Raw genomic sequence first — 22,473 nt, 5'->3', positions numbered from 1 at the left:
GACCACATAAAGAAGCACGCAAACATTCCAAGTACCGGAACCGGAAGCGTCCTCGCTTTTCGTATAAACACATGAAGATGCACACCAAAATTCGAGGACTCCCGTATCTTAAAACGATACATGGAATGGCAAACACACGAATTTCATTAGGCGTCCGTGACACACAACGAACGGATGTCTCGCGTAAGCACGTCATCATTTAATCGCTAGACAAAGAACTTGCATATTAGGCGAGATAGGGCGATCCCTTGTCTCCTCAATACTCTAACATGTCCTCATTTGAGAGAGCGCAAAATTTACATTTTTATTTTTACTTTTCGTTTTTGTTTTCCTTGTTTCACGCGGGCAAAGGTGCTTTTCCGCGAGTATGACGCCTTTTAACCCAGTTAATACTTCTTCTTTCCATATAAAATAAACAATTGCTATTAAGCACCGGTGTTTGTTCTTCTTGTGGTTTTAAGCGCTTCCACTTAGCTAAAATTAATTGTTTGCAATTTTTTACATTGAACCTTTGAAACATTTATTTAGTCTGTGAAGAGAAAAGAATAAATCACTCAAAGTGCATCGTACCTATGACACGCATTGGTTTTATTAACAGCATTTGCTTACCACTGTCTTGTGCTGTAACTTTTATCCATTTAGTATCCCAAGAAATGACGTGGTGAAGATGTCACAACTGTAGCACATGTAGGTATTCGAGTACCCTTTATTATAGGCGGCCTGACAATATTAGACGAATATTTTTAACGCGGTTTCCCGAGGAACCATTATTAAATTTTTGGTGCCCCTTCTAAACATCTTAGTTAAAATCAAAGCAGCGAATTACTGCTCACCACTCCATAATTACAACAAATTAATTTTGCATCTGGTGTGCCATGAGTATAAAACCGGACTACTTACGTGTGCGAGATGAGTAACCCTCCGTACAGCTTGCTTGTACCCAAGCAGGTGAACTCCTCCAGCCTTGTATATCACGTACACATCGTCGGGGTAGGCGGCGTCCTTAATGACTTGCTCGACATGTTGTGAATGCACCGAAAAGCCTTTTCTAGTAATCTTGACCCCTTGTAAGACGGCACAGAGGATGTGAACAAGAGCTTCATATCCTTGCCAGTATCTTGCTCGCAGCGTAACAGAAACCAGGTTGCCGTAGGTCGACACTTCGTAGTCACAGTGGTCGGTTGGGTTGAGTTTGTTTCTGCGAATCATTCTCTCTAAAAATTCGCCTTCAATGGCGATAAAACAAGGCAGTGGCAAAAAAAAGGTGCCCTCCACAACAACTTCCACGGGTAAATGCTCGCTTGGAGCACTTTGCGAATGTGTCGTGTCCAGACGGCTTTGTTTTTTATGAAGAAGAGCCAAAGCCCTCTCAGCTGCTTCAGGGTCCCAGAACAAAAGGTACCCTTTGATGCAACCATTTGGGTCTATTTGGTCCTCCATTTTAAGCTCCGGCGTCTGTAGGCCGAGTTCTGCGCTCAGTATCTCTTTGATGTTCCAAAATAAAATGTCACAACTTGAAAAAGGAGCATCGCGTTCGAGCCCCTGAGCATGACTTTGACTATTCACACCTACGCACTGTTCTTCGCCCCAATGCTTGACTACCCTTGATGACACTGACGCTGAAGCGAATTGCACAGTGTTCTGCTCCGAAGAAATGTCGTCTTGCAGTTGACAATGTTGAAGAGTACCAGTGGAGGCACTAAGTGTGTTGATTGGGGGGCGGAACGACACCACTATCTTTAATGGAGCATTTCCTTCCGCCAGGTCATTTCTACATCTGAGCGCCTGATATTTAGCTTCGACGCTCATGCTTTCTTCGTTCTTGCACGCTATGTAGGCGGCATTGGCTTCTTCCGCTGTCTTGTACGTGATGTGACAGGAGTTGTCTTCGTTTTTACAGTCAAACTTAACCACGTCTCCAAATTGTTGAAACTGTTTTTCTATTTCTGCCACTGAAAGCCTGGCGTCTCGGACAATTATCGTGCGGAAAGCAGCCGCTGATAAGACATCGACAACTGTACCTCCATGGCCAATAACACCTTGAACTGGTCGCCTCCCAAAAGGGGACATGGCTGGGGTAAGAAGGACTTCTCGATCTTCAATTTTGAGTTCCATTAGCAGCTTATCATTGAAACGTTCCAGCGACTCACCAACGGCAGCGCAGTAGCGTTGAGTTCCTACTAATAGCACATGCTGTCGTGCCACGTCTAGAACGGCTGATCCCTCTTCTTTTCGTATTTCAGTGCTACCGGATAGCTCCTTTTCTAGGAACTGCTGTACATGCAGATGACTATAACGGCCGTTACAAATAAGGCCTCCAAGTGGCACAGCTCTCTGGTGGACGTTGGTGGCTTGCGTCCTGTTAGTCGAGCTCAACGCATTTGAACTCTGCGGGGAACATTCACTGTCACCTGGAAGAATGCAGGCATTCATTATTTCTAGCGTCGCACCATCTTGATCCCGAGAGAAGAGGCAGCAAATTGCCATACCCTTCCGCTGTAATTTATGCCCTAACAAGGAAAATCTGGACTCTTTCATGTCTTTTCCAAGGGTAGGGTGTTGACAGCCTTGTTCTGTAACTTCTAGCAGGCCGCTTGGAAAGCACTCCGAAAGTATGTTACCTAAAGTGACAACGCTGTGCCTGTGTTGCCCGGAGCTACGTTGAGATGGCTGGTGTGTGCTCAATTTCAAGAACTCAGAATAGGCAGATGTGGCTTTGCTGTGCAAGTTGTCGAAAAAGAGAGCATTAAGCATGTTCCCGTTGCACCAAGTAGTCTTCTGGTTCTTTGGCACAGAGCACCAAGCTTTGTAGGTTTGGATAATATTTGCGAAGCCACAACGGTCTTCAGAAAGGGGCACTTCCGGCGAGCCACATTGTTTTCTGGGCCCCCTGAAAGCAGCACACAAATCTTCGAAAGCTAATATTGATAGCAAAATTGCATCCAGCGTAGAAAGTCTTCCGATTGACTGAAAAAGCAACTTTCCAAGGCGGGGCTCCGCACCTATTCGACACAATGCGTTGCCTAGGTCAGTTACCTGTCCTTTCAGGTCGATAGCTCCGATTTCTTGAAGGCCAATTTTCACTTCTTCTCTCAACTGCTTCGGCAAGTCCTCTAGGAAAAAGGTATTCGCGTCCGTCTTTTGAGCCAAAAGACGAAGAACAACGTCTTCCATGTACCGCAAGTCGCTGGTAAAGCTCGGACACGAAGATATTATTTCACTTTCACTGTAGACATGATAGCATGTGCCCTCGCCTCGCATAGCGGCCAAGCTTCGTCTTTCCTCTGCTTCAGCGGCACATAAGAACCGAAATTCTTTCACAAAGATGCCGCCTTCAAGAGCAGTTGTCGATACCACACCACAGTCTACGATGCAGCGAATATTCAGTAAACTGGCGCTTACATCAGGACAGTCCACGGTGAAATATACCTTCCAGAGCGCATGTGCTGAGCCTTCAATGGACGGCAACGGAATCATGCCGGCGTACATGACTTCGCACCTTAAACCTTTTGCGTGGTCTTCAAGAAAAGATTTTGCTTCGAACGCGTCTGCCACCGTAGGTACGAAAACCAGAATGTCTCCACCAGGGGTTTCTGCTGAGCAAAACTCCAGGATTGCATCGATGCATGCGCGGAGCCTATCTTGAGACGGCTCTTTCCAGATGACGCGCACAGGGAACCTTACGTCGCAGTGCACAATGTTGTCAGCTCCAAAATGAAAGGACTCCTGCACTGACAATGGTAGATCCAACCCTGTGCTACAGAAAATCAAAGTCACATCTGACTGAAGGTACCGTTGCAGTATATTTACGATGACGCGCTGGTACACATTGTCTTCGTTTATTCCGTCGACAATGATGGTCTGAAAACCCGCTACTTCTTTGCCAGTATTTTGGAACAGTTGAAAGAAATGTGAGGCTGTTGTGAACACTACTGTAGCCTGTGGGTCAACCTCTTCACCGTGAAAAAGCCAGCAGTCCACGTTTGTCAGTGTTCTTTCATAACAAGCGTGCGTGGCACAAATTCTTGCCTCTATGTCAGTAGGCTGAATACTGAGCACACGATGACCTAACTCTTGCGCACAGAAGGCTACATCAAGGCCACTTCCGGAGCCAGGGTTGCTTACAACAAGCAAGACCCGATGTTCTCGCAAGGCATTGAGAAGCTTCGATTTCAGATTTCGGCCATCTTCAGTGCGACAGTCTCCTCCTGCCGCTTGATGAGATGATGATGGGCTATACTGATTTATTGTTACACGGTGGGTTTCAGGACGCTCTGACGGAGGTGCGCTATGGAGGGTGAACTGTTCGCTCACTGTATCTACATGGCTATCCCCTGGTTCCTCCTCCCAAGACAATTGCAAAGAGGGATCTTCTTTTGTAAGCTCAAAATCAAGATTTCCGAAGGGCCCGTACCTAGAAAACTCGTATTGGCCTTCTTCGAGCTGTTCTGGTACAATGGCCTGTTTGTTGTAGCGCATGAAGCTTTCTCGTAGCGCTGCCACAAAGTCGGAAAAGCTCGTGCCCACGCAGAAACTTGTCTTTGACACTTCAGTGCTGGGATGGTTGGATGCGAAAATTACCCAAATGACTTGTTTGCACCGCGCTTTCTCAATGACATCTAGAAGATCGATGTCATCCGAGACTAGAATAACATGCAAACAACTAAACTGGCGCCTATTCAAGAACTGCTGCAGCGTGAAGCTCAGTTTCCTTTTGGAGCAGTTTGCCTGTGTGTGAACAAGTGTTACGTGTTCATCAAGAAGCTCAGAAAGCTTTTCGGTTCGTACACGAGACACGTTGCAGAAAACGTTCAAGTCTATTTCCTTGTAACCTGTACCCAACTGGGAGCGCAACATTCTTGCAACCAAAATTGGAGAGGTTCCACATGGAGCTGGTACACTCTCCATGTCCCAAAATATTGCAAGCCTATCTTTTGATACGTCTTCACCAGAAAAAAAAGTATCAGGAAAGAATGGGCGTCGTGATGTCATTTTCACGGTTCAATGGCAGGCTGATCCGTAGATAATCATATCATCATCCTTCCCAGGGAGAAGAAACACTGAAGTATTCGGTTCCTGGTTGAACTTTCCACACTGAGAGAGTCCTCGATCGTTTCGCGGGGTCTCGCTGCAGCCCAGGCTCTTTCACCCATTGTAGGGCCCCGTCTCCGGCTGAACGTTGTGTTCTGCAATCGCAACATGCATTGATGAGTTAAGTAAACTTCTAAACATGTCCCAAATGGCGACATAGTGATCAGCATTAAATGTCTAAACAATCGTGATGTCACCTAAGAACACAATATTTACTGTTTTGCAGCTGATTAAGGTTATCGTTGGAAAGCGCTAAAAACTTGGCTATTAGTAAAACCCCACTAAGCGCAGTTCGCAGCTTTTAAGTGCTAAACGCTTTAGGACGTCGCAATGTCCGTGCCGTTGTCTCGTGTTGTCCGCGCGCACAGCATCGTAACCCATCTAACGAGAGCGGCAGACACTGTAGTACCGCCCGCACGCCTCTGAGGAGAGCGCAGCAAACTGCAGTAGCAAAGCCGCGAATTTCAAAAGGTACAAAATGCAAAAACAAAGCAAAAATCATAAACTGTCGACGATAATTCGCGGAAAAAGAGCAGTTGTAATTACAATTGAAACTGCAGTGACTACAGCGAGCTACACGAGAGGGTGCTGCAGTGGGATGCGTATATAAGCGCCTACCGTAAACAACCGACGACCATCAGAGGAACTTGCATAGACCTCGTCTTTGCCAACCGCAATCTAGCCACACTCGAAGAACCACTGTCTCTGCACTTCACTGAAAGGGAAACGCAACCTAGAACTAGTCACAGCGTAACATTAGAGAGTTATAGCAGATCGGAAAAACGGTTCCGGTACGGTACACGGTAGCTGCTACGGGACCGTACCGGGAAGGCTCGTTTTTAGAGCTGTAGCAGGCCGTAACTACCGGCCATGCTACCGTGACTGGGAGCGACTTGTCTTGTACCTCGTTTGGCAATTTTTCGTGAGTTTGTGGCGCTTCCTGTGCTGAAATATTAGTTTTCAGTTCTCAAAAGCGCTAAAGACAGTATTCGAAAGAAAAAAAAACATCCAACGCCCCTACGGAGATTCGAACTGCGACTGCGCGAACATGGAGCGGCATTTTAACAGTCCCTCGCACTGATACCGCCTGTTCCTCACTCGCCGATTTGTAGACGGGCCCCATGTTGCTGTTAATACTAGTTAAGTAGCCGTATCGCCTTTATTTAACCTAAAAAAAGCTATCGGACATGCGTCGTTCGACGACACAAGCCACGAGAGTTGGGCCGGGACGGTACGTTTCGCTTGCTGCTTGAGCTGTCAGAATCGCGTGGATTTCACTTGTTGCAACCTCATTTTTCTTAAACGACCTCATATTTACAATTCGTTCGACTAGGCGTGAGCCAATCGTACGTATCCTAAACTCTTCCAAAGCGGCCGCCCGCTTCCGAACGACGGACACGGTATGTCTCGGTACCGCGTGGCCGAGTCGCTCCGGTATACGGTAGGGTTCTGCGCATGCGCGGTGGTGTCCAGACGGTAGACGTTACCGTACCGGAACCGTTTTTCCGATCTGCTATAACTCTCTAATATTACCGTCATAAAAACACTCTATATATACAATGCACACACCTTTGTCCATTCATGAATGCATTTATAGCGCGATAATTTCTGTCAATTTACCCAATCCGGGCCAATAAAATCACATCTCCACGCCGTGAACGATGCCGAGCGTGCGAAGTACTGGGACGCAAATTGTTTTTCCTGTGGCGCTTGTCATGTACCGGGCATTTACCGCACCACAAAATTATTTAAAACTGAGAGTGTATCAGCACGCGTGGACGATGACGCTCATCACACAGGCAATTCACAGCTTTCGTCCAAGTGCTTCGCCCCCTCGGCATCGTTCACGGCGTGGAGATGTGTAATTTCTATTAGGGGTGCTTACACACAAGTCTAAGTGTTCTCGGCTCTTACATTGTATATATTAGTCTCTCGACTGACTAGCTGAACTACGCATTAACCATATATTTATAATCAAAAGTACAAGTGTAATAAAGGTTTGCCTACGTGGTAATGACGGTTCTTCTAGCAGCGACTGTTTCTGTAGGGTAAAGCAACAAATATTTTCACACAAAAGTAGCCTGTTGGAAATAACAGTACTATTATTGTTGGTTTTCTTGTTATTATCAAAATTATTATTACTCCGGAGTTTAGCCGTCACCAGGAAAGGAACATGGACACTTCTGCCACTAGCAATACCTAAAATAAGTTGTATGCAGTGTGTGGCCCGAAGACGCGAACAAGAGAAAAGGACGTAGTCATATTGGGCACCCTTAGCGAGTTTATTATAAAAATGTTTCATATCCACTTTCTTGGTTATAAAGACCAAAAAGAGAACAGAGTTAGGCCGCTTGGTGCAAACTAAACAGTATCACTATGAATTTGTACCAATGTACAGCAGTACGCCGAACAGGTGTGAAAAAGCTTAAAGTGAATCATAATCACTTCGCAACAAACAGATCTCCGCAGTGGCCGTACGTAACTATTAAAGGGGCCCTGAAAGGCATTTTGAATGAACTAGCGCAACCGTTAGACTGGGTCGTGAACGTCATCTGTGCCAAGTATTACTCTTTTACACGCAGCGGAAAGCTCACACTTTTGTTGCAAAGTTTGTCCTTTTTTTCACCCTTCCCTTCGTGTTTTTGGACGCCGCCATCTTCACATGTCTACATCATCGATTCCCAGATGCTCGTCATTAGCTAGGCATCCTGCTATTGGGCCGCTTTTTCACGCACTTCCGGCAAAGAGATGAGTCGTCTGCTCAGCGTCGGCTCGCCGGCTGATCTGCCAGCGGAGTGCCGGAGTGCTTGGGCATTTTACGACAAACAAAACAAGTGTAAAACAAACGCTTAACCGTTTGTATTGAATGCAACACGACCATAACACGACATGGATATTCTGTTACCTGAGTACGTTCCATAAAGAAAGCGTTGAAGCCCCGTGGCACTTTTTTCGTGCAATCACAGAGAACGCCCTGCGCCGAATGCCCGGGTATGACGCATACATTTTATTCAACTTCAAAACAATCCAGAGATGTGTTTCTAACGAACACAACGTCACAACATGCGTTGAAAGTCTGAACCACGATTGACAGAGGATGGGTTGCCTCCTGCCCGTCGTAAATTCGATACTCACCTTGCGCACGCTTTGCGGGGACGAACAGCAAGTCACTGAACTCTGGCGCACAAGCCGATGGCTTTTAGCCACGCACACTGCACATACCCCATGCGAGGTTGAGTCGTACGTCGCTCGAGAAAGATAATCCAGACCATGGGAAGCACTTTCCACCCGCAGAAGCACAACGTCGCATTTCATCGCGAAACAAAGGCGTCCAAACACACACACCATCGCCTCCTGTAATGCCAAACGCATCTCGCACTTCCCAATGGGAGTGAGTGGTACGCCTGCAGTGCCCACATGTCGCGAAGTGGGGCCCCAAGCTGAACCGGGATCACGCAACCGTAACTGACTTCTGGAGCGGTTTGTGCCTTGTTGCCAAGGCAACCGATGTTTGAGATTGTTAAAGAAATGGTGCTCGCTCCAGTGCTAGAAAGCTCAGAGCCGCGGCGGAGCATGTTTTGCCAACGTTGCCGCTCTCCACCACGCGTCGCCCCAAGCTGAACTGGTGACATGATTGAAGAGTTTTGTGCACGGGTTCTGTATCGGTTTAATATGACTTTTTCACATGCCGCTGGCAGGAATTACCACCGCCGCAAAATAAGACCCGGCACCAGCAGGGCGACATCTGATACGGCGCTTTTTGGATAAACAGTGCGCGGTGCATCAAGGGAACGAGCGCACGACCCTCCCCGTGCGGCTGCGAGTTCGCCGCCGATAAAAAGTCATGTGCCGCCAGCAACGTACACCGCGAAAGGGCTAGGCCAGGCCACCGCATACATGCGGCCAGATTTTTCGTTCGCTTTTCCAGCCTTGAGCGGAGTGCGGTATTCATGGTGTCAACAAAGCATGCCCGTAGCAGACGACAGTCTGAGCATCGCAATAGCGGAAGTACGTCACCGCTGCGGAGCGCAGCATCATGGGAGGCAAAGGTCGCGCGCCGTCAACAGCGGAGAGTAGTCGAAAGGAGGAGGAAACGCGGAGCGACGATAATGCGCGATTTTTGATTTACGATTTCTCAGCTAGTACTCATCACTTTAACAAAATTCTTCCGGGAGGAGATTGCAAATACATTGCTTTATTTGGGTACATGTACATCCATGCATCGGCGGAAGGTATTTCAGGACCCCTTTAATTTGGAACAATTTTGCCGATCCAAATATTTCTCTTCCCTGCGCTTTTGTGTATAGGTAAACGATTTTGCATTCCACTCTCACGCGTATGCGTAGAAAAATCGATGTTCTGTAGCTACATTTAGGAGTGCAACAAATTCAGGAAAGCTTTCCGGTAGGCAACAATGCCGCGTACATGGAACTCTAACTTAAAACAATCAAACAAAAATTGGCTCGAATATACGCTGTGAAGCTACGTAAAACGCAAAGCTGTGAATGACGCCCACAACAATTCCACATACGACATCACTTTCATGCACCTACATGGCACTAGAAAGAGTGAAACCACAGATTCTCCCAGCTGTTGCCTGGCATTGGCGGGGGCGGCATTCCGAAGGCACCAGTGTTGGCCACTGCCGGGCAGTAGCTCGGCATCTCAATCTCCATTCCTACCAGTAAACGTTACGCCTGCCCCGTTGCTAAATCGCGTCTAAGAGCTGGGAGAAGTACGTGCTTAAGTGCACAAACGGTAGAAATGGCCCCCCTGAAACGCCAAATCAATGTATTGAAACAACCGCCAAACAACTACCCCAGGGACCCAGTGAGACCATGAAGATGGAGACACAAGTCAGCACTCCACACCCCATAAACGAGGAAAAAATCCCTCCCCTTCACCGCCCAAAAACAGGCGATCTGGGCCGGCAACTTGCTCAGCCCGGCAAGGCCTCAAGAGACGCTTGGAACTATACAGAGAACCATAGCCATCCGAGGGCACGAATACCTCGGGTATGGTTTTTCAACGCACCGAAGTTGCACCAGGATTATGAGGCGCGCCGTATGGGAGGGCTCCGGAATAATTTTGACAACCTGGCTATCTATAGTGTGTGTCGCAATCTTGACACACACTGTAAAACAAATGGCCAATTTTACGCAGAAAGCTGCTGGTAAAATGTTGCCGGACACATTTCCGTAATTTAGACAACGGAAAGAATTTTAAGAACGGTCATTCCGTAGTACGGGAAGGCCGTAACAAAACAAACACTCCGTTTCAAAACGCACGTCTTTCCGTAATTGATAGAACCTTCAGACAAGAAAAAAAAATACTTCGACGAGGAAACGAACCCGCGACATTGATCGAATGGGCATGACGCTCGAGACCACTGCACCACCAGACGAACGCTGCACTTGTGCCGAACAACCTGTATACTACATGGATGCCCACCCTGCGTGTGCCATACATCAGTGTTTATTAGCTGGCTTACAGATTTCCTGGCTGATAAAGTGCGGTTTTGTAAATAGCGCTTGCGCAGTAAGGTTCCGCGAAGCCCCCACAATAGTTGATCGCCATCAACTCCGCTGTTTCGAGAAAGCAATCGCAAAAACGTGTGTGACTGGCTGCTACTGCGATTTCGCACTGCATGAATAGTGCTTGCTGTGCTTTGATTTTAAGCTTTCGGCTAAATACTTCGGCCGATATTGATTCCTTAATAACTATATTACCTTTCAAACTCTGCTTCTCCACGCAAATGACCTTATATTTTCTACAAGTGTGCCGGTCACACACGCATGTGCAGTTTGCAGGTCCGGGGCAGCGACGTCGCCGGAGCGTCGTAAAGACAAGATACAGCGCTCGTGTTGAGCGGTATGGGCCCCATGGTCCTCCCTAAGTTTACTACACTTTAGACACTAACGTAACAGAGCCGCACTCATTACGCCACGAATGTTGTCGGGGCGCAGTTTTTGCTTCTCGATCAATTCCCGACGATCGACACGACAATATATTTCGTGCAGTTATTAATAAACTGATCTTTTTCTGTTCTGTATCATACAGGGGAAACGCCCCTATTTCGCAAAGCAGAAAACGATTCCGTTTGACGTGTAACGGAGAGAGCATCCCTATACTGAGGGACGGAGCGCACTTCTGCTACATTATGGGTGTTTACTTTGTTCTGCATCAAACGGAACACGGCTCTGTGTTATTACGGCCGTCTGGTCCGGAATTTGTCCGTAAAATTACGGATTGTTTTCATAGTGCACGTATATTTTAGCCTCCCCCCCTCTATCACAAAAGCAGCCACGGTCGACAGGATCGAATCCGCGTTCTTGGAGTCAGCAGCACTACGCCTTCAGAGGAATACCTAAATTTCCGTGAAACCCTCGCTGCCAGTTAGTAAGTGCTATAAACCACCTTAAAACCAATGAAAAAGGATATACTGAATACGAGGAATCAACAATTGCCCACAACGCCCCAATGGACACAGACGACAATCGCAAGATGAAATGCGATAATAGCAAGGCAATGGAACTGCAAAAAAGTTCGCCAAAAAGGGGCATGCCTACAGCACTTATTTTGATACGAAACGAATCTCCCAGGAAAAATACCATTGCACGAAATACGAAAGAGCGTCACATTGCACCAGTGGCTCGGTCGCGCAGCGCCAGGCGTAGCGGAAAGCGTGCTAGCAGCCGAAGCAGTAACCCTGCAGAAGGACAACTAGCAGGTTAATTGCAAGATTACAATCCAGGACGCGGCCAAAGAAGCCGCTATACCTGACGCTATAGGTGGCAAAAACTGTGCATGATGTAGCGGCATGTATTGGGGTGCCACCGGCCACAGTACCGGGCGACGATGCTAAAGATAGGCTTGTAGGCCGGACAGCCCTGTAGCCTAGATAATTTGATAATGGCTTTGGCTGCGAGGCTGCGTTATACGAGGTAACATGTCAGTTGCCAGGGCATTTTACTCCCGCTGGCTATAAATCCAGCCCACAGCACCAGTTCTGAGATCAACCTCGTGGAGGGTGGCGTTGAGCAATACACACGAATCGGTAGAAGAAGCCCTCTGTACATGCTCGCATAGCAGAGTGGGACGCAGCTGCTGTACGTAGTGGGGCCAGGCCCTGCTCGGAGAATCGTCTGGCATAAACAAGGACAGCTCACGGATGGGTACTGCACCAGTCTCGGCGGAGGCGATGAACCTACTTCGGCGGATGAGTTGGCTGATCAGGGTGGGTAAATCACTTCTTCTCTAAATGCTGTACTGTACTGCCAAAGGGTTGTATTTCATTTTTGTATTTCGTTAGGTATTAGCCTGGTAAATATATGTTTCCTGTGTCCGTTGCCAACGCGCCTCACTTTCTCTCAGCTGGGTCAGCACAACATCTGTATCGTAACGACAGCCTGCTTCCTACAAGTGATGACATATCAAGGCCAAACTTGGCTTCTTACTAAACACGTTGAAAGCAAAGTTGAATCCGTTCAACAGCCGATACAAAGGTGAATGATAGGAGTGCCGCTCAAAGAAAATATGAGCCTTCAGGATCAGGGCGCACACTCGAGTAGAAGATTACATAGGTCCAGTTAAGAAAAAGTAGTGGATTTTTTTTGGCATGTAATCAGACGGAATGACAACCAGTGGTTACCAAGGGACGTGTGAAGAAAGTTACGGCCAATTACTCGATGTTGGGACGAATTAAAACAATTCAGGGGCAAAGAATGGACTCTGGCAGCGCAGGACAGGAGCAGGTAGAGTACAACGGCAGGGCCCTTCTTCCTGCACTGGACCTAAATAAGAATATGTTTCATGATAATGATGCTGACTTTTACACGCCGTGATTAGCCCCAAAGTATCTCTATGTTTCGAGCATCGATAAAGGAAAATAAATACCGAGCCTACTACCCCCAGATAAAATGCAAGCCTAGTTGCCGCATTTGTTGTTGCAACATCCAGTGCCAACACCTTTGGACAAAAAAAATCCGCAATACCTGCTGTCTTTAGTAGTTCCTGAGGGTGGTGAGCATCTATACCTGTCCTTGAAAGGCTCCAAGAAAGAGGTGATTGGTGGGACGTATGCTCCAAATAAATGGATGTGGATTAGCTCGGGTAGGCCTGGTTAAGCAAGTGGAAGCAGCGAAAGCAGAGCTCGTCAATTTAACTACATCGCTGGTCGAACGTTGTGCGCTGCAAGCACTCACTAAGCTGGTTATGTCAGTTTTCGAAGACTTGATCGAAGGCGACGCGTCCCTTGCCGCCTCAAAAGCTTGTGGGTTTCAATTTTCTGCATCCTTCTCCCGACGCTTAGCTCGCTGAAGTTCCTCGCCTTTACTCGTCTTACTGGTTTTACCCTGCCTTTTTAGCCCTCGTACTCACGTTTCCTCATTTAATGTAACTTGTTGGCAAGTTTTGCGACATCTGCGGCTTTTTCCACAAGTATTACATGGGAGTAACCACATGGTGTGCTTTCGGAATTGCAATATTCATGAATAAATACGGGGCATTCAATTTAGGCGAAAATGTACGCACAATCCAATAATGTGTATTTGCTGTCCTCGAGTTATATCGTGGCTTGTGACACACTGATGCCACGACGGGGGTTTGCCACTTTGAGGTTTAATAATCTGTTCCATGCGTATATATAATTCATATTATGGCGTCCGAATTAAACATTTGATCTGCATTTTTCCAACAACCTTGAATTACTCAGTAAAGCACTGGTGCGGAACATCCTGAATATGTGGTTAACGTTCATGGCAATTTGTTTAAAAACAACCTTCATATACGGGAACTGACAATGCGGCACCACAAGAAAACATATTAACCAACAGAAAATATATGCATAAAATGTAACCATATAAACACGAACCCTAAAAAGACAAAAAGTGATTGTCGAAAGAAGAAACAAATTCTAGGGTAATCCTCACGGGCTTCAAATGGCAGCAAAATACCATTGTATTTCCACTTTCCCCCACTGGCATGCCACCGCCCTGAGCTCCCTGAGCTAGAGTGAGCTAGTGTGAGCTCCTTGAAAGCAACCGTACGGTTGCTCCAACGCTTGCTTTCCCGTTAACGTACGGTGAGGTGCCGCCAGATAAGCACCCATACTTGCGATGCGTTATTATTTCACGTCAAATTTGTTCACGATCCAAGCAACTACGTAACAATGTTAGCGCTCTATTAAATACACGTTCAAGACGGTATTTGTCCCAAAATCTACGCACTCTCTACATGTGTTATTCGGAGGCTGCCAGACCGTGACACTCCGATTTTCACGTCATTTCTGTCGTATTCGTTGCACAGATTAGGCGGTACAAAAAAATTTCCCCGCATTTCCCCGAAGGGGAGTATTAGGAAGTGCGAAGCACGGGGTGATGTTATGAGGGGGAGTTTGTTAAAGTTTGGTGCATTTTGCCCGTTAGTTACATTAACACCCCCTCGTGATCACGTTCGGCTTAACATACCTCGTTTGTCCTTCTGCGGAAACCTTGGTGAATTAACGTGTATGTTCGAGAGATATTCCAGAGGGAATGTAATCGCGCACACACACACGCACGACGAAGACGCGTGTGCGACTACAGGAGCCGAGCGAGAGAGCACGCGCGAGCCGACCCACGGAGGTCTGGCCGTTTATTGCTGCATATATAGGGGAGTGTGCCGCGCCGAGCGAGGCGACTGAGACAGAGTAGGCGCGGGGCGAGCGCGGCGAGCGAAGGGGAGAGGGCAGCGAACGCGCGCAACGGCGCAGCGGCAGCCGAGCGAGGGGAGAGGAGGCGCGCGGAAGGGGAGGGAGGCCCGAGCGCGTGACGTCACGGCGAGAGCGCGCGCCATCACATGGTGTAGTGACGTCACTGCGCCGTTGCTATGGACGCCTTCCCTCCGCTACCGCGCCGTTTCTAAGGAGAGGAGGGCGCGATAACACCTGCGGGCGACGGACGGCGGTGGAAGGAGTAGGTCCGACTAAGAAGTGCTTCGCACTTAAAAGAGTCACAAAAGCTTGATCAGGGCTAGTTGGTTGAACATACTGAATAAATTTGAGGCGCTAAACAACGGGGACCAAAGAAACACGTATACACAGACAAGGCGCCACTTCCAACTAAACTTTAATCATGAAAAACCCTGGATTAAATACACTGTTTGACGTCATGCAAAAACGTCACACCAATAACGTTGGCCAACCTACACGTGTCCATCTAAAAACTGGAGTTCTTTGAATGATAATGTAACCGATGGTGTACTGATGCACTTATCTCCCACCTTGTGAATGAAGTAAGCCTCCACAATTTCTCTTTCTTGCCTATCACGCACCCATTTTAAAAATGTGGCCTGTTTGAAGAGCGGAGTGCATTTAGTTCCCTGCTGAGTGCACCTTTTACAGTGCTCAGCCATGTGGCCCCCTGCGTTGTTTTTTACAGCCCAACAATGCTCGCGCGCTCTGTCGTTGAAACATCTGCCTGTTTGGCCAATATAACTCTTGTTACAACTCATGGGAATCTCGTATACAACTCCCATGGTGCATTCCGTGTATAATTCGCCGTGCTTCTTGGAGCACGATTGCCGCTTCCTTTCCTTCATCATTGGGCAAACCTTCGCCAATTTGCAGGGCGCGCTAAACACCACATTGATGTCGTACCTTTGAGCAACTTTTTTGAGGTTATGCGAGATCCTGTGCCAATACGGGATAACGTGAACTTTCTTTTTTTCTGTTTTCTTCTGCATGTCACCTTCCCTCTGTTTTTGCTTAAATTTTTGCAGCAATGCTTCGCAAACGGCAGAAACAACTGCAGAAGAGAATCCCGCAGTGCTCAGCCGGGAAATCTGTTCATTAAATGCGTCATGTACCTTGTGCGCGCACGACTTGTTTAAGGCTGCCGTGATGCATGTCTTGGCCACACCCCTTTTGATTAATTTTGAGTGAGCGCTATCAAATGGAATCAGCTGCTTGTTAGCGCGCGGCTTGTATTGCCAACACACGTGCGTGTCCTGAAAAGTCAGGATCAAATCTAGGAACCGCAGGCAGTTATTGCTTGGTAACTCCCACGTTAACTTAAGTGATTTTGAAGAGCTGACAAACGTTTCAATGACTCCATTTACAACATCATTCATGTTGGTTCCAGCAACCTGATTAACCACAACAAGATAGTCATCCACATATCTCAGTACGGTGAGGTGATGTGCATCTGCCAGTTTCGTCTTTACGCTCTTATCAAAGACACTCAAATAAATATCAGAAAGAATGGGGGCTAGCGAGGAACCAATGCAAATTCCTCGCCGTTGAACATAAAAACTGTCTTCAAATTCGACAACAGTACTCTGAAGGTAAAAATGAACAAGTTCTAAAAAACTGTCACTGCTAACACCGGTTTTTCCGTTAAATTTGAGTTCACCGAAGTCATCTATTTTGTCTCTCAAGGCACTGAACAATTCATCATGGGGAACACTGTAGTATAAGTCAACAACATCCAAAGAGAAGGCATGCACTCCATTCCAGCGACCATCTTCTAGTAGTTGTACAACTTCATCGGAACTCCGTACCAGGAAAGGGTCTTGTAGTGGCAAGAGGCGAAGATGCCGCTGCAGGTATAGTCCAACCTGAGCCTGCCACGTAGCCTTCTCAGAAACTATAGCACGGAACGGGCAATCCGGCTTGTGTGTCTTGGCCGTGAAGAATACTTCCAGGACTCCCGTCACTGCCTTCGTCATAGCCTTTTTGAGGGACTCCAAGTTGACGTCAGTGACTAGCTTGAGGGCCCTTGCTTTCTGTTTTTTCGGGTCAAAAGGAACCCGCTTGAAGTTCTTTTCCAAGGCACTTAAGGCTTTTTCTTGATATGCCCCAGCCGGAAGGATCACAAAGCCACCCTCCTTATCAGCCTGAACGATGGACAGTTCATCCCGCTTGAGAGCACCAACGATCCTCCTAAAAGGAAGAGTAAGTGCCTGTGTAGTACTCACAGTCTTCAGCAGGGTGTCCACTCCATCCCCAGTTGCCCGTTCGCGTTCTTGTTCATCCGCACGTTCACCAAGATTCCGCACCATGGCGAGCATCCGGGACCTTGTTGCAGGCGGTTCCACGCTGTACTTGGGGCCTTTTTGTAGTATACGCAACACATCATCTGGAACGCTGGCATCGCCCAGAACGGTGACCCCACCGGATTGGGCTTTCCGTCGCTCCCGTTTTGGAAGGGTGGTCCTCGCTTGCTGCCACAGGAAAGCCCAATCCGTTGGGGTCACCGTTCTGGGCGATGCCAGCGTTCCAGATGATGTGTTGCGTCTACTACAAAAAGGCCCCAAGTACAGCGTGGAACCGCCTGCAACGAGGTCCCGGATGCTCTCCATGGTGCGGAATCTTGGTGAACGTGCGGATGAACAAGAACGCGAACGGGCAACTGGGGATGGAGTGGACACCCTGCTGAAGACTGTGAGTACTACACAGGCACTTACTCTTCCTTTTAGGAGGATCGTTGGTGCTCTCAAGCGGGATGAACTGTCCATCGTTCAGGCTGATAAGGAGGGTGGCTTTGTGATCCTTCCGGCTGGGGCATATCAAGAAAAAGCCTTGGGTGCCGTGGAAAAGAACTTCAAGCGGGTTCCTTTTGACCCGAAAAAACAGAAAACAAGGGCCCTCAAGCTAGTCACTGACGTCAACTTGGAGTCCCTCAAAATGGCTATGACCAAGGCAGTGACGGGAGTCCTGGAAGTATTCTTCACGGCCAAGACACACAAGCCGGATTGCCCGTTCCGTGCTATAGTTTCTGAGAAGGCTACGTGGCAGGCTCAGGTTGGACTATACCTGCAGCGGCATCTTCGCCTCTTGCCACTACAAGACCCTTTCCTGGTACGGAGTTCCGATGAAGTTGTACAACTACTAGAAGATGGTCGCTGGAATGGAGTGCATGCCTTCTCTCTGGATGTTGTTGACTTATACTACAGTGTTCCCCATGATGAATTGTTCAGTACCTTGAGAGACAAAATAGATGACTTCGGTGAACTCAAATTTAACGGAAAAACCGGTGTTAGCAGTGACAGTTTTTTATAACTTGTTCATTTTTACTTTCAGAGTACTGTTGTCGAATTTGAAGACAGTTTTTATGTTCAACGGCGAGGAATTTGCATTGGTTCCTCGCTAGCCCCCATTCTTTCTGATATTTATTTGTGTGTCTTTGATAAGAGCGTAAAGACGAAACTGGCAGATGCACATCACCTCACCGTACTGAGATATGTGGATGACTATCTTGTTGTGGTTAATCAGGTTGCTGGAACCAACATGAATGATGTTGTAAATGGAGTCATTGAAACGTTTGTCAGCTCTTCAAAATCACTTAAGTTTACGTGGGAGTTACCAAGCAATAACTGCCTGTGGTTCCTAGATTTGATCCTGACTTTTCAGGACACGCACGTGTGTTGGCAATACAAGCCGCGCGCTAACAAGCAGCTGATTCCATTTGATAGCGCTCACTCAAAATTAATCAAAAGGGGTGTGGCCAAGACATGCATCACGGCAGCCTTAAACAAGTCGTGCGCGCACAAGGTACATGACGCATTTAATGAACAGATTTCCCGGCTGAGCACTGCGGGATTCTCTTCTGCAGTTGTTTCTGCCGTTTGCGAAGCATTGCTGCAAAAATTTAAGCAAAAACAGAGGGAAGGTGACATGCAGAAGAAAACAGAAAAAAAGAAAGTTCACGTTATCCCGTATTGGCACAGGATCTCGCATAACCTCAAAAAAGTTGCTCAAAGGTACGACATCAATGTGGTGTTTAGCGCGCCCTGCAAATTGGCGAAGGTTTGCCCAATGATGAAGGAAAGGAAGCGGCAATCGTGCTCCAAGAAGCACGGCGAATTATACACGGAATGCACCATGGGAGTTGTATACGAGATTCCCATGAGTTGTAACAAGAGTTATATTGGCCAAACAGGCAGATGTTTCAACGACAGAGCGCGCGAGCATTGTTGGGCTGTAAAAAACAACGCAGGGGGCCACATGGCTGAGCACTGTAAAAGGTGCACTCAGCAGGGAACTAAATGCACTCCGCTCTTCAAACAGGCCACATTTTTAAAATGGGTGCGTGATAGGCAAGAAAGAGAAATTGTGGAGGCTTACTTCATTCACAAGGTGGGAGATAAGTGCATCAGTACACCATCGGTTACATTATCATTCAAAGAACTCCAGTTTTTAGATGGACACGTGTAGGTTGGCAAACGTTATTGGTGTGACGTTTTTGCATGACGTCAAACAGTGTATTTAATCCAGGGTTTTTCATGATTAAAGTTTAGTTGGAAGTGGCGCCTTGTCTGTGTATACGTGTTTCTTTGGTCCCCGTTGTTTAGCGCCTCAAATTTATTCATTAAAAGAGTCCCCAAACACAAAATTTCTCGTTACTTCGAAAGGCAAAATCGGGCCTGAGCTGTTTGTTAAGGAATGTTGCACTCTGATTACTGAATGCTTTCAGGTATCTTGAGTACCCGAATAGTTTCATTTCTGCGTGATTTACCAGAAATGTTCCTATCGGCGATTATAACTTAGCGCAACGGGATAATATTACAGCAATGGCCGAATATTTTCCTGGATCACAGCTGTAAGGTCCACTTATGAGATCAGCGGCCAGGCACCCGGGCGGCGCGTGAGAACCCGCCACTCTGTCTGACGACGTAGCCCTGCCAACACTGCAGAGCAGTCGACGCCAATTTGTCACGGCGCGCACGGGAGACGGACCGTCTGGCCGACCGAATACCACGGGGATAATCTCCCATTGAGAAAGCAGACGGCGCCGCCGGATTCCGAGAACCGTCGAGGTGCCTGACGCGCGAAGGTGGTGGAATTACCGGCGTCGAAGCGCGCGCCGCGCGAGGCACCAATGTTAACGCGCCCCGGGCGGCACAATGCACTGTCGCCGCCTTTCGCTCTCCCTCGGCGGGGTCGCGCGCACCTGCTCGTTCGCGAGCGTGCCTTTGACCCAAAGATGGCGGCGCCTCATTGAATATTCCGTAGCGCGCTCAGTGACAGCTGTCTACGTGAATTTGGGCACTCACGCGTGTACGAACGCTACAGGGGCGTTCCCGAGAGAGGGTGATCTCGAGGTGTTATAAGGCCGAACTTGGACGTTGGAAATCGTTCTGGTCTGAGCGCCGAGCTGGGCAGTTCGCGACGGGACAAGGAGTCTCAACCGTTAAAGCTAGGTTGGGATTTATGAGCCGCCTAGGCTAGAAGTTAAGATCGCGTCAGAGGTTTAGGGTACAGCGCCGCACCGGGCAACTAGACGGATCTCCCGGCGAGACAGAGTCTCGGCCGTCGTTTCTCGAGCGGTTTGTGTACGCTCCGATAATAGGAGAGTTAGACGAAGTCGAGAAGCTCGAGTGATTTGTGCCCACTGGGAGCTAGCGCCTAGCTGAATTTTGAAGTTTTTTCTTTTCTACTCATGTACCCAGTTTTCCTACTGTAAATAGCTGTATATGAACTCTTTGTTTCATTTAATCAACCTCAAGGAATCGAGTTCGTCAATTCGACCGCCATCCCCAAGAACTTCAACACCATCGCCCTGCCAGCCTCCTGCCAAATCAACCGGAGCCTGGGCGATTGGGTTCCTGATCGACACCGGACTTCGGGGAACGAACCACAACCATCTTCACTACTGCCTTTCCCCATTCGGTGAATTTTTGATACACTAAGCTATAAAAACAGATTATTTTGTGCTCATTATTTTTATACAACCAACTAGTTTAATTTGAAATGCTTTGAAATATAATGCAACAGACTTGATGCGAATGGTAGGTTTGATTGAGGAAATGCGTACTAGGAATACATATTTGGCAAGCCCGAACAAAACTCGTTTAACTTAAATTTGTTTTAAAAAAAAAACTATATTTGCCTATGGAACTAAGAAATGTACATTTATAAACGTAATTGAAGAAGTAAAAAATTCAGGAAGCTCGTTTTCTCTCGTACTACTACTAATAATGAGAGCATTATATGTTTTGTTTTGTATACTTAAACGTGGAAAAAGAGAGTCAGCAATCACACTGCAAGGTGGCAGTATAGGGTACCAACAACCGATAAAATTGCAGCAACGCTCATGTAGTGGTAGCAACCATCAGTAGAAGCCCAAATATAGTTTGTAGCGAAACGTATGCAAAAGACAGTAACTCTCCAAATCTAGAGAAAACACTCTGAAAAGCCTTTTTCTAAAGAAAAATAAAATCGCTTATCGGGCAACCGGGCACAAAATAGTGACCCTCACTGCAGCTCATGACGAACATGGCATTGACGAAGTGCAAACAAATTTAGAACGAAAGCATTGGAAAATGCACTTCTCGCGATGTATCGCGCATTCAGCTCGACGCCTAAACGGCCGCAAGCGCCATCTCCCAGGTGCGTCACGAGGTGGTGAATTCGGTTCCGATAAGGGCCGCCAGGCGGTAATCACACGTCCTCTATTTTAGCCACTTTGCATGTATTTCGCGTCCCGTCCATGTCATTTAAATTCTAGCTCCTCCCATTGTCTGCAATCTTTACTTCACATACTGTGTTGCTTTCTCTGCCTCCTTCATATTACCGTATTTAAACTCGGTTTACGACTCTTTTACACACCCTTAGCTCTCACGACTGTGAAGAGACACACCGGTGACTCACGAAACAGTCACTCACTAGAAAGGAGAGGCTAACGGTGGCTCACTAAATGACACTGAGTCAAAAGCCCGTAGCCATCCGTCGCACCAGCAGTTTTGCCTAGTTTATTTGTGTGATAGACACACAAATGTTGGAGTCCAACATAACTACCCTTAAAACCTGTCACTGGCCCAAGTAATTCGCGAGTGAGTTGCTTGCTGGCTAGAGCTTCCGAAACGAACAGCAATATTCAGGATAGAAAAAACTCAATCATGACAAAACATAACGTTCTCGGACGCAGGAACGCGCATACTTGCTCACCTGTTGCCTGTTAGACCAGATGGGTTGCGACCGGATTGCTATCGCCTTCCATGCTAACCTTGCCGCTACACGAAGGTCCCTGCTTTCGAGCAACACGAGGCACGCAACTGCTGCTGGGCAGCTCCAGTCACTTCGGCCTGAGCTCAGGCGCCCACTATCTGTTTGTTAGAGAGAAACGCCTACCCACCAGTTCGTGAGTTACGTGCACCGCTGGGAAAGCCTCAGCCGGAATCATCGAAGGCGGAGAGTGAAAACAGGGGCATCAGTCAATGACGGCCGCATGAGCGTTCATCCTCTTTCGTTGATTATATCCGACGTTGTGCCATTCCATACGATTGATGCCAGGGCGGGACGGTTTTTGGTTTGCGTGGTCTTATTTGTTCTTCGTTAGCCCAGGCGGTTTCAGCCGTGCTGCACAGAATTATTGACATTAAATAAGAAGGAAAAGCTGCAGC

At 47.6% G+C, this 22,473-nt stretch overlaps 1 protein-coding gene across 1 annotated transcript in view; it reads right to left on the bottom strand.

The window, feature by feature from the left end:
• The window catches only part of LOC144158378 (uncharacterized), a 126,100-nt gene extending 103,933 nt beyond the window's left edge, over window positions 1-22,167 (bottom strand). Inside the window, exon 1 of the mRNA XM_077689239.1 lies at window positions 22,019-22,167. The gene's annotated coding sequence lies outside the window, so the exon portion shown is untranslated. The remainder of the gene's footprint in view (window positions 1-22,018) is intronic.
• Window positions 22,168-22,473: the final 306 nt, after the last annotated feature.

Source organism: Haemaphysalis longicornis, unplaced genomic scaffold (assembly GCF_048455015.1).
Source record: "Haemaphysalis longicornis isolate Haplotype H1 unplaced genomic scaffold, Haemaphysalis longicornis Haplotype H1 scaffold_10, whole genome shotgun sequence".
NCBI classification, from domain to species: domain Eukaryota; kingdom Metazoa; phylum Arthropoda; class Arachnida; order Ixodida; family Ixodidae; genus Haemaphysalis; species Haemaphysalis longicornis.
Note: the sequence above shows the minus strand (reverse complement) of the source record. Positions and strands in the feature narration are given on the sequence as shown.